The sequence below is a fragment of the Natrix helvetica genome, assembly GCF_964273705.1.
Source record: "Natrix helvetica genome assembly, chromosome: 2".
In the NCBI taxonomy this organism is placed as follows: Eukaryota; Metazoa; Chordata; class Lepidosauria; order Squamata; family Natricidae; genus Natrix; species Natrix helvetica.
Window position 1 is genome coordinate 247441426 of NC_138552.1, and position 17950 is coordinate 247459375.

The window sequence follows — 17950 nt, forward strand, 5'->3', positions numbered from 1 at the left end:
AAATGTAAGTTGTTTCAAAGAAAGTTGCCATTTGCAGTTAACTGATGGTGATTTTGTCTCAAGGCACCAGAGATCCAAAGTAGCACAGTGGTTAGAATGCAGTACTGCAGGCTACTTCTGCTGACTGCCGGCTGCCTGCAATTTGGTAAATCAAATCTCACCAAACTCAATTGACTCAGTCTTCCATTCTTCCGAGGTGGGTAAAATGAGGACCTATATTGTTGGGGGCAATATTCTGACTCTATAAACCACTTAGAGAAGGCTGTAAAAAGCACTGTGAAGTGGTATATAAGTCGAAGTGCTATTTCTATTGGTACTATCTTTGTTGGTTTTTTTTTTTGCCTTAGTTCTACTTTAATTTGCAGAGCTTAGTATTTTGCAATTTTCTCCAGTGCTTTCTCTTCTCTTCTGCTTTCTGCCACACATCCACTATCCAGACTTTTTTGTCTTTTTTAACAACAATTGTCAAGTCTGGGATGTTAAGTGGCAAGTACCTGTCTGTTTCAATCCTAAAGTCCCAGATCAGTTTAGCTTTTCCGTTCTCTATTATTTCCTGTACTTTGTAGTCCCACCAGTTTTTGCTTATGGTATTTCTTGCAGATCTTCAAATGCACCATTGTTGCTATGTTTCATGCCATTGTTTGTAGTCAGTCTGTGCTATTTTCTTTCAGCAGCTAACTAGGTGGTCTACTGTTTCTTCAGCTTCTTTGCAAAGGCAGCATTTGCTATATTGTGCTGCCTTTTGAATTCTAACATTGTATGCATTTGTTATTAAGACTTGGTCTTGTGCAGTCAGAATTAGACCCTCTGTGTCTATTCAAGTTTCCTGCTCTTAGCCATTGCCAGGTCCCTTTGTTATCCGGTTAGCCTAGTAGGGTAATTCATTGATGGTATTTTCCCAATGCTTATTGTTACTACAATTATTTAAATTTAGAGGTCACCTAACTTCACAAGGACACTGGATGGCTTACAGTGTTTTTTTTTAAAAAAAAACTTTTAAAAACTTTTAGAATAAACCCAGAAAAGAAAAATAGCTGAGGCCTCTATACAAACATAATCCCATAAACCTAAAAAAGCAAAAACAAAACCCCACAAAACATATGACCCCCCCTCTCACCAATAGGAATCACCAAACATCTACTGCATTTGACCCCCACCACCAATAAGATTCATCAAACAGCTTACTGCAACATCTGAGAAAATCAGGTTTCCAATCCCCCCCCCCCATCGATATTACAGAATTAAAAAACAGAAGTAATAGCCAAGTACACTTTTTTTATATCAAAGTAACATGAATGTATTAACTTTGTGATGATTGAAGTACAGTAAATTAAACATTTCAAACTAGAAAATGTATATGTCACGTTCCGGCGTTCACGTTGAATGCAAGCAGAGAGTCAGTTTGTTTGGTGAAAAACTTTATCTCTATCTAATATTACGTGATAACCAGCACTAAATGACAATGATACATAGGTAAGCAAATCCAAGTCAGTTCTAACCAAGTTAACACAATCACTCATATATATACCATTACCCCACCCAGCTCCACCCACAACTCCACCCAGATGACACCCAACCCCCATCACCAATCACCATGACCCACACCCTCAGCCACACCCCCACTCAGTGTCATCATAGCCTCCTCCCTGGTTAGCTGCATCCAAGGAGAAGAGTTATGTCAGAGTAGGCAGTTGCACCCTGATAGAAGAGTTAATTCTGAGGAGGCAGTTGTACCCAAGTAGAAGAGTTACTCTGCAGAGTGGTGAGGGAAGCCTTACAGAAGCAGCTACAGGCTCCGCCAACATCAGAGAGTCAACATCAATGTGACAGCATTGGTGGCGTGTAAGCATGGCCGAGCAGGCGTGGCGATGGATGGGCTCCCCCCTGAATGGCCGCCCAAGGGCTGACATAAGCATTAAATATGATTTCTAGAATAGAATTGAAAATAAATTTGTTTAAATTGTACAGTTAATGCTATAGTTAGTATTAACACCCACATTTTTAAGACTTCCAGACCATTATAAGGGTAGGATAGAAACTTGTCTTTTCCCCCACTGCAGAGGTGGTATTCAGCCAAAACTGACAGGTTCTGGAGAACTGGTAGTGGAAATTTTGAGTGGTTCAGAGAACTAGCAAATAGGCTTGTCCCACCCCTGCTGCCTTCCAACCTCCCAACTGATCTTCTTTTGTTGCCTGAACAGGAGAATGGAGCTAGAAAACAGGTTAGTGGAGTGGGGAGGTAATGGGGTTTTTGCAGTATCCTTCCCCTGCCACGCCCACAAAGTCACACCCACAAAGCCACACTTACAGAACCGGTAGTAAATTTTTTTGACTCCCACCACTGCCCCACTGCTGTTTCAATGATATATTAGTGACCAGTCTCTGCACTCAAGAACTGTAAAAAAAATTCCAGACCTAGTTCTAGCCTAAGTATAGACTTAGACCTATTTAACTATATAATGTTATTAGGTGGTAATAGTATTTCCAATATTTAAAATTCCAAGAATGTAGAGGAAAGAAAGTGTCTTCATGTAAGATGTCTTTTACATTTCAGAGCAGATGAAGAAACAACGATTTTTATTTCTGGAAAGAATTTTCTCCAAGACTATACTAATTTGTCAATTATTCTCCCCTGAGATGACTTGTAACATATTTATTATAGCATGCGATTTTTGTGGACTACTGCATATTTTGGATGCATGAACTGTTACTCTGAGTTAAGGATATTTATATTTCTATGGTTGCCAAGTATGTGCAAATGAAGAGGATTATCTTTCTCCCTCTCTTCTCTTTACTTTGTAAAGCAAATTTTGAAGCTTCCAAGTAATATAAAGGCATTTAGAAATGAAACCCTATCCTGTCTCTAGCTTGACCCAAAACAAGCAGATGAAGAGGTAATATCTATGCTACATTTTATTAGACTGCTGGAAATTGTCTCCACTGCAGTTCACACCAACTGCCTTCCCCAATTTTTCTCATAACTTTTCAAGAATTTCTCCATGAGACATTTTTCATTTCATTCCATACTGAAACCAATTTTGTGGCAACTTTGAAAACAGCACATGCCCTTTGCTCTTCAAGCCACACTTAATTCTTGAACAATATCCTCCCTTGTTTTGTGATTTAGAAACTTCCTTTACATTTACGTGCCGGCCTTGCTTCTACTTTTGATTTCCTCTTCCTGTTAAATAAATCCTACTATGAGGATTGCTGCATGGATTGTAGGGTTCCTCGTGTAATTCCTGTCCACATTTGCACAATGCTATTTTATGAATTAGTGTCTGATGGGAACATAGTTACAAAGTGCAAGGACAGACAGATAAGTTAGCTGGACAAACAGATAGACAGGAAAGGTTCACTGGATTTTAATTGAGGCTTGAAAGATGAATGTAAACTACTCCTAGTACATCAGCAACAAGGTGGTGGGGGTTTTTTTGCATCAAATGAAAGGACTGTACTATGGCCAATTCATCCCTGGAAAAAAAGTACTGAATCATTAAATATATTATTTGCAATAAATTACCATTCCAAATATAGCCAAAATTTTGGCAAAAAGGCAATACATGTAAGAAATGTACAATGCCCAACTGCCAGTTAAAGCTAATTGAATGCATGGTATCAATATTGGAAAAAAATGATCTAATATCAATGGGGATTCAGAAAGCAAATCTTCTCTGGAGTTTACTGCTTTAGGTTTAGCATGGCACCTGCTGACATTTGGGTGTGCTGGGATCGATTCCTTCATTCTCTGCTAAACCCTTTTTATGGCCAGGTTTAATGGTTGTTTCTTATTGATCTTTCTGTAATTCATTCTCCCTGGAGACTATAAAACTTAATTAGGTATTTTCAGCTTTTAAACATACCCAGCCAGTCAAGGCATGTATGTTGCCCACCGTACTATATTTGCAAATCATAAACTACTACTTTCTGCTCGTAAACCTGTCACTATGTGTTCTTGGCTTAATTCCTAACTAGAAACAATTGAGTAGCAAATAGCTCCGCAGATGGACACTGCCAGAATCCTATTACTAGCAACTAATTTTGTCCGGTATATAATGGGATAAATAGGAATGCATTACAAAATGCCATCAGCTGTTCTAGTTGCCCATATACCCCATTGTTGATTTGGGAATTAAAAATTGGTTTTAATCTAATATCTTTGATAAGTGGTCAGTGTGTAGCTGTACAACAGGTCATTTGTTTGATTCCTGGTGCCTGAAAGTTTCATAGCCAGACATCTACCTAATTTCCTTTTGATGTTGGAACTTAACAAGCCAAAAATTCTGTCTCACGGAGCCAACTGACGGAAGCAACAATTTAACACTCACCTCTCCACAATGGCAGTACTTTTTCTTAACAGGTTCACAAGGTTAAAGACTGTATTAACCTGGGAGCCATTAATACGAAGCTAGACTTAGAGAGACGTCCATGTCTCAGATTTGATGATAAATAAGAATAAGGTAAAGGTAAAGGTTCCCCTCGCACATATGTGCTAGTCATTCCCAACTCTAGGGAAGTCATTCCCAGCTCCATTTCAAAGCCAAAGAGCCAGCGCTGACCGAAGATGTCTCTGTGGTCATGTGGCCGGCTTGACTAAATGCTTAAGGCGCACGGAACGCTGTTACCTTCTCACCAAAGGTGGTCCCTATTTTTTTACTTGCATTTTTACATGCTTTCGAACTGCTAGCTTGGCAGAAGCTGGGACAAGTAAAGGGATCTCACTCCATTATGTGGCGCTAGGAATTTGAACCACCGAACTGCCGACCTTTCTGATTGACAAGCTCAGCGTCTTAGCCACTGAGCCACTGCGTCACTTAAATAAGAATACTTTGCTACATATTTTAATCCTAGAACTATCCCCTTGTGGTTTTTTATGTTAGTTCTTATAAAGAAGCCACTCTCTCTGTCCCCAATATTAACAGGGCATGAAATACTAATATAGGTAGGCATTTTTGGATGATTTCAGTGTCTGTTTTTTTAAAATAGTCAATCTTTTGCCCATATACCATTCCATCATGCAGTAACAATCTCTCTAAAACACAGAAAAATGAATAGAAAAAACATATAGTGAACAATACAGAAGGGGCAGGATAAGGATGCAGTAATTTTGTGGCACTTCAGAGATCAGGACTCTATTTTTTTTAAATGCACACTTGTACTGGTCAGCTAAAGGAAAGGAGGGTAAATGGTCCTGGAAGACAATCATAGATTGGTTTCCGATTGCTTTAGGAGGGACTTGAAATGTTGGCAGGATAGAAGTGCCTCTGATAACAATGCAGTTGCCCCACTATTGCTCTGCTCCATTTTTTTTTCAATGGAACAACATAGTTACTTCTATTCTGCAGGTTTATTTTGTTAAATATAAGTATCAGGTTTTTTTTTTTTTGCATATATCCCAACAGTGGAAATGTACATAAACTTACACCGAAAAAAGAAAGAATGAAGGAGAGAGACAGAAAGAAAGAAAAATAATTTATTGCATCTTTTAGAATGTGAATTTATTTTGATTTTCCTTCTTCGACATCTCCAGTATGTTAATACTGCTGAGCAGAAAGCCCTGGTGTTTGAGTGTACTGTACCGATATCTTGCCAAAATAAGGTCCTATTCCCTCAGAAAGTGAAACAACAACAAACATCAAAATGAGGTGGCCTGGAAAAGTGACATTGTTAAATGGTTTCTGCCACAGCTGGCGGTGTATTTGTTGAAATTATCCAGGCCTAAATTACCTGAGACTGAAAAAGTTCTGAATCAAATTGCAAAGCAAGAGGAAATTCCAGTAAATAATTTCCTTTTCTGGAATCAACATGTAACTGATCCTCTATTCGTGCTTTTGCTGCTGCTACAAACAAGAGCAAAATCACTGCTTGTACTTTTGTTATTTGAAATAATGTCTTGCATTCACACTCTAGTTTCTGTTTGGGTCTCACTATGTATTGAAATTATTCCTGATTTGATTTGCATTTATAGCAAAAGAAGGGGCAAAAGGCAAGATTTTCTTGATTGTAATGTGACTAAACGGTCTGGAATATTTAGGGTTGTTATTTTCTCTGGCAATGAATCTCCACCCTCTTTTTATTGTGCTTCATAACACTGTCTACTTTGGGAACATTTTACTAGTATAAAAACCTTTTGACTAAAATATGCCTATCACATGCCAGCTTGTCAGACTGAGCAAGCACAGACCAAGCCAGGTCCAAAAGCTCCAGCAGCTTCAGAAAACAAGCTCAACATACACTTTTGGTGTAGACTACAGTCTATATTTTCCTTTGACTTACAAAGCATAAGTGAATCATTGCTGGAATCAAGCAAGTATACACAGAAGCAATTGCTACCTGTATCCTTGCTCAAATCAAGCAGCACATTTTGAAGTTCTAGTTTTTATTTGTTCACCCAAGTGTGAATGGCAGGTTTGTGATTTGGAATATGAAATACAAATGGTCAGTCTTTGATATCTCTAGGATAGAAAGGCGGACAAAAGATTTACTTGAACAACCTTAGGGAACTTCTGTCAGTTGGAAAGTAGATAATATTAAACAAGACAGGCCACCCAATGGTACGACGGTATACTTCATCATCGTAAGTTTAATTATTAGCAAAGAGGCATTGAGATTATATATGCCTTGATAAAGGGATTTTGCATCCAGATTCTGGCTCATATAAAGTAGTGGTTATCAAAAAGAATTTCTAGGAATACTGAACATTCTTAGCGAGTGGAGGGAGGGAGGGAGGGAGGGAGGTGGGGGAGAGATGTTAAGATGGCTGCCATGACCACATGTTTATAGCCATTTCTTTTTGGCTATCTTCACAACCATAACCAATTGTCCCTGAAGGCCCCAAAGATTTGTAGGGGCCACACTTTAGAAATCAATTTTGTCAGTAACAATTGTCCATTGCCTTTTGTTACTATCAGTGGATATTTCAGGATGCCATCCTACACTTCCGCCCAAATGTCTTTATGTGTATATGTGTGCCTACATCTTATAACATAATTTATCTATTTATTTAAGATAGCGGTTGTGTGGCTTAGCTTCCTAAACAATAGAACTTTTGTCCTGAAGTCTGGGATTACCGTATATATTTGTTATGTGGGGGAAATAGAAAATCCTACTTCAACGCTCACAACAGCCCTTTTGATATTATTGTAAAGCACCAGTTCACAAAAGTGGGGATCACACTCTTGCATTCCCAGCCTCCATACTTTTCACTTTTGAACAATTGAAAAAAGGCTCTGATTTCCCTTTGAGAGAAATGTTGATATCACATTGTAAAAATAAATAGTGAGGGCCAAGCAATTTTCCCACTGCCATTTACATTTAATTGAAATTGTTTTTTTCTTAAATAAAGCTTATCTTTATTTCCTATCACATAAGCACCAGTCACAAGTTATAAGTCAGATAGGGTTTCCTGCCTAGGCAGGGGGTTGGACTAGAAGACCTCCAAGGTCCCTTCCAACTCTACTATTGTATTATTGTATTGTAAGTATTGTTTCACTTCTTCCTCTTTTAATGATGTTTTAGGCCCAGTACTCTTCAACATCTTCATCAATGATTTGGATGAGGGAATAAATGGGGAACTCATCAAATTTGCAGATGATACCAAGCTGGCAGGAATAGCCAACACTCCAGAAGATAGGCTTAAGATACAGAAGGATCTTGACAAACTTGAACATTGGGCACTATCTAATAAAATGAAATTCAATGGTGAAAAGAGTAAGGTTCTACACTTAGGCAACAAAAACGGAATGCACAGGTACAGTATAGGTGATACCTTACTCAGTAGTAGTAACTGTGAAAGGGATCTTGGAGTCCTAGTGGACAACCATTTAAATATGAGCCAGCAGTGTGCAGCAGCTGCCAAAAAAGCCAACACAGTTCTAGGCTGCATCAACAGAGGGATAGAATCAAGATCACGTGAAGTGTTAATACCACTTTATAATGCCTTGGTAAGGCCACACTTGGAATACTGCATTCAGTTCTGGTCGCCACGATGTAAAAAAGATGTGGAGACTCTAGAAAGAGTGCAGAGAAGAGCAACAAAGATGATTAGGGGACTGGAGACTAAAACATATGAAGAACGGTTGCAGGAACTGGGTATGTTTAGCTTAAGAGAAAGAAGGACTAGGGGAGACATGATAGCATTATTCCAATATCTCAGAGGTTGCCACAAAGAAGAGGGAGTCAAACTATTCTCCAAAGCACCTGAGGGTAGAACAAGAAGCAATGGGTGGAAACTAATCAAGGAGAGAAGCAACTTAGAACTGAGGAGAAATTTCCTGACAGTGAGAACAATTAATCAGTGGAACAGCTTGCCTCCAGAAGTTGTGAATGCCCCAACACTGGAAGTCTTTAAGAAGATGTTGGATAGCTATTTGTCTGAAACAGTATAGGGTTTCCTGCCTAGGCAGGGGGTTGGACTAGAAGACCTCCAAGGTCCCTTCCAACTCTACTATTGTATTTGTATTAGATATATTTCTAAAATTAGTGATTCTACGTACTATATAAAACTATCCTCTACACAACCCTAACATATTTTATATTATTTTCATAGTCTTGAAAATGTTGTTTTTCAGATATGACCAGATTAATGCTCACGCACATAAGAATCTTACATTGGGTAGAAATTTGAAAGTCTGTCCGGAAATCCTACTCACCCATTAGATATAGCTGGTCTAGGTATGAATGTTCTATACTTAATAGGTGAAGAGTGATGGTTCTTTTTCTCTGCTGATTTCTAAGCCAACCTGCTATAAAACATTGATCTCTCAGATCCAGGAGACACATGACTCCTAGGCCATTCAGTCCAGCAGGCTTAACCTGCTGAACTCAACGTGCTAAAAGGGCTTAAAATGTAATCATTAGTAGATTTTCTGCTAGCAGCTGGTAAAACAAGACTTCTAGGCAGCCTGGGGGCTTTAATTTATTTTTTAATCCTGCTAAATCAGCAGAAAAGCATTTTACCTTTCTACTCAGTAGGGAAGGTAGTGGGAGGAGAGGGTTTAAAAAGTTAAAATTCCAACAAGGGGCTGTAGGAGAAAGGATCAGACTAACTAGAGCAAAGCCTGACAATGGTAGTACTTTCGGGACAGGAAAACTGTCACAATCTTTAACACTCACACAACAATGTTGAAATCCTCTGCACTTCACTTTTGTGCAGTTCTGGCTGCCCTGTGTTCCACCTCTTCCCAAATGGAAATAAATACCCTTTTAAAGTTTCCAGGCTTCATTAAAATCTTCTTTTTCCAGGGAGACAGAAAGCAGACAAAAGATATCTCAGGGAACGCCCCCCCCTCCCCTATGAAACTCTTGGTTTGCATGTCAATAAATAATACACTCATTGATAGGCAAAACGGCAGGTTGCCTAGCTAGCCACGATTCTATTCACATTTAAAATTATGGTTGAAGGGTCCAGCAGCGACAATCCCTCCATCAGAGAAAGTAAATGTTGTCAGTCTACAAGAGTTGCCACTGAATAAGTCACGAAACTTGAACATTCTGTGATAGCAGATTTTGTCAGAAGGAGTCCTGAAAAGATTTGGTTTAGGCCTAAACTGAAATAAATATTCCACAAAACATTATAAGATGAATAGATTCTCTCTCTCTCTCCCCACACCCCAACAATGGTACATTGCAGGAATTTATGGAATAGAAAATTTAAAGAAAAAAATTCTGTCAATATCTACTATTTTACAACTCTGCAATTTTCCAGCTGGTAAAGGTAAAGGTTCCCTTCGCACATATGTGCTAGCCATTCCTGGCTCTAGGGGGCAGTGCTCATCTCCGTTTCAAAACCAAAGAGTCAGCACTGTCCGAAGATGTCTCTGTGGTCATGCGGCTGGCATGACTAAATGCTGAAGGTGCATGGAACACTGTTACCTTCCCACCAAAGGTGGTTCTTAGTTTTCTACTTGCATTTTTACATGCTTTCGAACTGCTAGTTTGGCAAAAGCTGGGACAAGTAATGAGAGCTCACTCCGTTATGCGGTGCTAGGGATTCGAACCGCCGAACTGCCAACTTTTCTGCTTGACAAGCTCAGTGTCTTAGCCACTGAGCCACAGCATCCCTTTTTCTAGCTGGTATCCATGCCTTATAGGGCAAATTGTAAGAAGGGAAGAAATTGTAATTTTTTAAAAAAATGCTAATTTCATTTTAAACCTCAGCTTTTCAAACTCTAATTAATAGAGTTTTTTAAAAAAACCACAAACAAACAAACCATGAATAACTGTTGTGGCCAAGCAGGATCCGGTTGAGCTGCTGATGGACTCGGATAGCGAGGAACCATATGAGTCTGCCCTGGATGATGTGGAGGACCCTGTGCAGGTTTCAGACTCAGAGCAGGGACCAGAGAGGCTGGTTGGCCACCAGGAGGTGCCTGAGGCATGGAGCAGTGGGGAGGATCAAAGGCAGTTTGTCCCTGATGCTAGATTGAGAAGGGCTGAGAAATGGAAGCAGCAACTCTGTAGGCAGACTCACAGAAGATGATTAAGCACAGGTGGTTGTGGATTGGCCCCTCCCAAGAGAGATTATAGGTGAGGTGTTGGGAGGGGACATTTGCAGGAAACAACCATTCGAATTAGTAGTTAAGAAAATCTATCTGTTATTCTAGCCGTGTCTGTTTGTTTGGACTATCTGCATTGCTTTATTTGAATTATCTGGGTTGCTCTATTGAACGTGAGTTGTCTGGGCCCTCAGCCAAAGGATTCGTTATCTCAGTAATTAAACAGTGGCAAACAGCCAAGCCCGTGTTCTGGTTTATTCACAGGCATGGGGTGGGGGGGTCAGAACAAATAACTATGTTTCTTTTGCCATCACATCAAATTTGTTCCTTATTAACAAAATCTTCACCATATCCATCAGAATTAGGAAAACATGACTTCCTTATACAAGCTTGAGGTCTCAGATTTCTTCTAGGGGAAACATCAAGGTAATATAATTTCAACAGAAGTTATTTGTTTTGACATCTTCAGAAAGACCGACCGAAGGCTTTCTGGTATTGGGTGAACAAAAAGGGGAGTGGGAAAACCACCAACCACATTTTGAAGGATTTTAATATACAGTAGCACGTGTGAATGGTTTTCCCATAGACCTTAACATTCTATGTCTAAAATGACTTTCCTGCACTGATTGTAAATGTCGCCCTCTTGTTTTCAATAGATATACACTCAGCAATTGTGTTACTATTTGAAATATATATTTTTTAAAAATGGTGAAGAGCAGGAGGCTTAAATTAGGAACTCCAAAATTTTATCAGAAACCATGAATTCATTGAGAAATATTAAGCAATGTCTTTCATTTTAGCCTTCTCCTTTCTCCATAATATTCAAAATGACAACAATAGCTGACAATGCATATCTTGATTGATTATTGATTAACTATGTGCCATCCAGTTGATGTTGATTGTTAGCAACCTCTTAAGATAGGTCTTCTACCAGTGCACTCATTTCCTCTGGAATTGAATCCACCCATCTTGCTTTCTCTTTCCATCTTTCCCAGCATTAGATTCTTTACCATAATATAATATTAATATATCCAAAGAAGGATAATTGAAATTGGTCATTTGTGCCTTGAATGAGAAGATTCTGGGTAGAATGCATGTGTCATATGTTTATAATGGATGCATGCAAATAAAATGAATGTCAATTTAAAATATTGTTCTTTGACTCTTACAGCCCAATAATTGTGCCATAACTCATGCCAGTCATCATAGCTCCATTATATGTATGACTGGTCTGGTATTATCTTGTAGGTTTGTCAGGTAAATGCTGAGATAATGTGTCTAAACTACTTAGTCATCTATAAATATTAATGTCTTATATATTTTTCTCCTTCCCATTCATTTCACCTCTTCACAATCACAAAAAACAGGACAAGCCATATGACTCTAATAATTTAATTTAGACTAATTTAGACTTCTCTTTGACAGTCTAATCTGGAGGCAATAAATATTTCCTTGAAACTCTCACTTTAATTTTGCACTGTTCTCCCAGGCAGTGCTACTCCACAATGTTTGGATTTGTGAGCTCTCTAGCTGGTGCTTCCAAATTCAACCTTCTCAATACAGATTGAAGAGCAACTGGCAACAATGCAAAAAAGAGATTGACAAAGATTATAGCGGCGGTAGATCCTGCCAGGCTGCTACATCCTGGAAAATGTTGCCTGCAGCTATTGAACGCTATTGAATCTGAGATAACATCTCTAACATATGCTGTTCATTCATATAGAACAAGGGTGTCAAACTCGATTTCATTGATGGCTGCATCAGGGTTGTTTTTGACCTTTGAGGGGGGGTACGGTCAGGGGCCATGGCCAACTTGATGTCACTCATGTTGGGGGCTCCTGTGGTGAGCACTCTGCCAGTGAAAACAGGGTCCCGAGCTCCATTTTGGCTATGACGGCGTCCTGCAACCCTCTGTCAGTGAAAATGGAGCTCAGGAGGATTGTACGCAGCCCTCCGAAGCTTTGTTTTCCCTGGCAGAGGCACTGCGGGCCAGTCCTTCACTGTTTCCAGGGTGGCCCCATAGGCCAAATCTAAGCACTCTGCAGGCCGGATCTGGGCCCAGGACCTTGAGTTTGACACCCCTGATATAGAGTGAGAAGGAAGAGAAAGAGAGAAGAAAAATGCTATTTGCTATATATTTTGCTAACAGTAGCTATAGTAGATATGATTATACTAGGAATGATTAGTGGATAAGAAGAAGGGGTAAGTAAAGAATACACTGACTGATACCATCAAAACTGATACAAAAATGAACAGAAACTGTGCTTGACAGAGTAACAGGGACAGCACTTGCTTATAAAGTCACCAAGAGTGGGATGTGACTGGTTAAAACAGGGGTGTCCAAACTTGGGAACTTTAAGACTTGTGGACTTCAACTCCCAGAATTCCCCAGCGATGCTGGCTGGGGAATTCTGGGAGTTGAAGTCCACAAGTCTTAAAGTTCCCAAGTTTGGACACCCCTGGGTTAAAACAACAATATTATGATTATAGACCAGAGCAACTAAAAGTTAAATAATAATAAAGTCGTTTCTTTAGAATCAAACCATACTATAGGGCAGCGATGGCGAACCTTTTTTGGCTCGCGTGCCACAAGTGGGGGGACCACGGGGGGGTCGTGTGCAGGCGTGCCGCACCCATAATGCAAAGTGCGATCCCCCAGTGCGCATGCGCGCACAACGTGCCCCCCCATTTTTACATGCTTTTTTTGCCCTCCCCAGGCTCCAGAGGCTTTATAGGAGCCTGAGAAGGGCGAAAAGAGCCTCCCCCGCCCCCCCCGGAGGCCCTCCGGAGGCTTCAGGGAACGTCCGGAGGCTTCCCTGAAGCCTTCGGAACGCTTAAAACCACCCTCCGAGCAAACCAGAAGCGACTTCCGGGTTGCTCGGAGGGTCGTTTTAAGCGCTCCGAAGGCTTCAGGGATGTCCGGAGGCTTCCCTGATGACTTCGGAGTGCTTAAAACGACCCTCCCCAGGCTCCTATAAAGCCTGTGGAGCTGGGGAAGGCGAAAAATAGCTTTTAAAAGGGTGAACTCAGCTGGCCAGCGCGCGCATGCGCGCTGGCCAGCTGACAGGGCAGCGCCTCGCGTGCCCTGACAAATGGCTCCGCGTGCCACTTGTGGCACACGTGCCATAGGTTCGCCATCACGGCTATAGGGTAAATAATATACCAAATACTGTATATTAACGTAAGACAATAGTAAAATTTACCGCACTTGAAACAGTTTGCAGTATTCTCAACCTTGCATTACTGATAATCATTATACAGAATCAAGCTATCTAATCTTTGTCTCTTGAGGTAATAAGAGATTGAAGTAGTCATCCTTGTCCTCCCTAAATATCTTGTAATTTTGGGGGGGGGGAAAGTATATATAGTTTGAATATATGTATAAAAGAAGTAGATGTTCCACAATTTCAGGTTTTCCCTCCCCATATGAAGCAGAGAGCATTGCAACAGGCTTCACTGGGATTTTTGGATGTGATATTAAGCAAATAATAGTCAGGCGGACACTTTTTTCCTGATCTCATTACAGTAGTTTAAATAAGGTGGATCCTGGATGAAATCATTTTGGAAATCAGTCTTTCTGGCAAGTTGCTTAAAGAATGTTTCCAGACCACATATATAATATTCTGCACATCTAGATGTGCAAAATATTCATTGCGATTCAACGATAGCTTATTCTTTGCTATATGCAAAACAGAATGACATTCCCAGTTCTGTTCACTTTTTAGCAAATCATGTAATATATAATGGCAGAATGAAACAATCCATATTCAGCAATTTCTTGGACACTAGCCTTTGCAATAACTTACTGTACAAGGTCATTTTCACTGCTTGATTGATATGAGTTCTTTAATCAACGTAACCGAATCCTTGATTTCTTGCCATATAAGCCACTCAGGAAATCTATAATGGTAGCCAAAGTCATTTCTTCTGCCAAAGTTTTAAAGAACAAAAATTCACAAGGAAAAAATAAATAAAATCCCCAGTGTTCTTGAGATCATAAAGTTTGGCATTGCTTGGCTGGAGATAAAATGCCTGTGTCAGTATTTGAATAAATTGTGTTTGGAATCCAATATTAAAAATATTCAAAAAAAAAGGAATAGTAAAGTATGACATTTTAAGATAGCAATTCATGCATGGATGCATTTTCTTTTTGGAAGTATTTCTATTTAATTTTCATGGAATTCAGTTAAATGTTTTTAGGACGGCACTTATATATTCCATTTTTATTTGATTCACAAGCAGAACTCCTATGTCTGTTGTTTGCCTGTCTATCTCTTTCTCTCTCTTTCTTTATCTCTTGTTCCTTCCCTGGAGTAAGCAACTATTCAGCAACAGCAATAGCACTTAGACTTATATACCACTTCATGGTGCTTTACATCCCTTTCTAAGCAGTTTACAGAGTCAGCATATTGCCCCCAACAATCTGGGTCCTCATTTTACTAACCTTGGAAGAATGGAAGGCTGAATCAACCTTGAGCCAGTGAGAGTCAAACTGCTGAACTGCTGGCAGCCAGCAGTCTGCAGAAGTAGTCTGTAGTACTGCATTCTAACCACTGTGCTATCATGGCTCAAAAATTTAATCCAAAATAATTTATCAACTTTCATAAGTAAGACTGAAGCCTGGGTTCTAATCCAATACTCCAAGTACTGCACTGAGACCCTTACTTATGAACATATATGCAAATGTGGATACTTTCAGGGCTACAGCATATAATAGCTGCAATTTGATTTGGTTTAGGATTGGAGGAAAGAACCGTAGTTCAATGTGAGAGCATTTAATCTTGCATACTTATTCATTTTTTTATTTATTCATAAAATGCATAGACAAATTCCCAACAATTCTGAGTGACTTGCAATTAAAAATAAAAACATATTATTATATTATTGCCTTTTACTGTGTATCATAATCACATTTCCAAGCAGAGAACAGAAGAAAACTTTTTGAGAAATGTTAGAGCACTTTTTCCGGGTTATAAAGTGTACTAAAAGACATATGCTTTTGTGAGCTGCAGGGAGATGATTGTTTTGCTCTGTCAGTCCTGAAAATTGTGAAGAGTACTAGCCTTTTCCCAACACCGTCCCCCAAAAGGTAGTTACAAAATCTAATTTGTTTCAACATATGGATTCAGCTGATTTTTCTGTATAGGCATAGCATTCTCCCTATATTGTTTCTCACCAATCTCTACATCAAATCAACTCTATTATCAAGAATAGTTAAGTTGCCCTGTAAACATAAGACTCCCAATCTGTCCATGGGCTTTAATGGTCACATCAATTATGTCACTTGTGCATAATATCAAATGAACTGAAAACTAATGGCTGTTCAGATGTCACTATGGCTTAATCTAAAGACAACGGGACTTCATCCTAGTCAAAGGCAAAAATCAGACTGCGCGATAATGGTTTAATTGAAAATGACTCTGAGCTTCTGTTCTAATATGATGAGTTTTGCATTTAAAGAGCAAGCCATTCATTTTTTCTCCTCAACAGAGTTGGGTAAAATATGAAAACTGATAAAAGTCAGAAAGAAAGTTTAATTCTGAAAAGCAATCTTGCACAACTCTGCTAGATTTGCCTTAGGGGCAAACACATTAGCCAAAAACTAAACCAAGCTAGAAACCAAATTCCAAAGTTGTGAAAAACATATATATTTCACTATGCTTCTTGATTATATAGCCTGAACCTTCTCTGTGGGCACACATGCTGTTGCTAGCTGCTCTTCTGGTTCCCAGTGTGCATGTGGTCTTTGCACACACTGTCGTGCCAGAAACCTGAAGACCAGCTGGCCGGTGTGCATGTGCATGCTGGCCACCTGGTATTCGGGTTTTTGGTACGGCAGGGCATGCAAAGACCAGCTGGCTGGCACACATGGGCACACTGGAAACCCAAACACCAGGTGGCCAGCGCATTCATGACCACCAGCCAGCTGCCCTTTAAGTTTCTGGTGCTCCGCCTGTACATGTGCGCATTCTAGTTTGGGCACCCAGCGTCGAAACGGTTCACCATAACTGGCATACGTACACATGCACACACAAATCTTCAGAATTCAGTAATACTTTCTTGTTCTGACCCCCCTCTCCATGCCTGTGAATAAACCAGAACACAGGCTTGGCTGTTTGCCACTGTTTAATTACTGAGATAACAAATCCTTTGGCTGAGGGCCCAGACAACTCACGTTCAATAGAGCAAATATTCAAATGAAGTAATGCAGATAGTCCAAACGAGCAGACACGGCTAGAATACACAGATAGATTTTCTTATCTACTAATTCGAATGGTTGTTTCCTGCAAATGTCCCCTCCCAACACCTCACCTATAATCTCTCTTGGGAGGGGCCAATCCACAACCACCTGTGCTTAATCATCTTCTGTGAGTCTGCCTACAGAGTTGCTGCTTCCATTTCTCAGCCCTTCTCAATCTAGCATCAGGGACAAACTGCCTTTGATCCTCCCCACTGCTCCATGCCTCAGGCACCTCCTGGTGGCCAACCAGCCTCTCTGATCCCTACTCTGAGTCTGAATCCTGCACAAGGGTCCGGATCCTGCTGGGCCACAATACTTTCTGTTCAAAAGTAACTGATAGTGACAAAGGTGTTACCCCTAAAAAATGACACACACACCCACACCTAAAAAATCAGGCCAACCTTTCATATTGTCATTAACTTTTGTTCAAGACTTTTAGGCTGGTGGAGCCTCATGAAGCTGGGCAAGCAAAGATTATGGACAAAAGTGGATCAAGATGTAGAAGAGGAATGTGAGAGACTTGGGAGACCTTGAAAGTGAGTCTTTACTCTGACATATTGGTAGTTATGTGAAAATTCTTTTTTGTAGTAGCACAGTTCAAGAGTTATATGACTTTATAGCGTGTCAAATTGGTTTTCCTTATACTGAATTAGCATCATTATGTCATCTTACTTTCTTTCTTCCATATCCTCCAGAAAAGTGATCTAGTTACTTGTCCTTCTCTAATTCTCCTCCCAGGTCCCTACCCCTGATCCTAAGAGGAATGTTTGATAAGGAGGACTCCAAAGCAGCAGAATTATGCTCCATTCACAACTTTCAACGACTATGAAAACTAAAGAAGGTGACAGGTGCCATGAATGCCATTTGCTTGAATAGGCAAATGTCAAAAAGCTAAAATATCAGTAAGAATTTCTACGTATTATAAGGCATTGGTAATATATATTATTTGATTTGTTGAAAGCTTGCATAGCTTATCATACTATGATGACCTTGCTTTTAAAAAAATAGTTTGACAATATTTTTTTGGTAAGAAAATTTAGCAAGTATGGAATATGCCATCTCCAACTCTGAGGCTTTTCATCCATCAGCTTATTTCATCGCTTTTCCATTTCATCTTTTGCCCTTTTTACTATACAGTTTAATTCACAGCACACAGGGGAGGTTTTAAAAATGAAGAAAAAAATGCAGCATTATGAAAATGTGCACCAGTTTG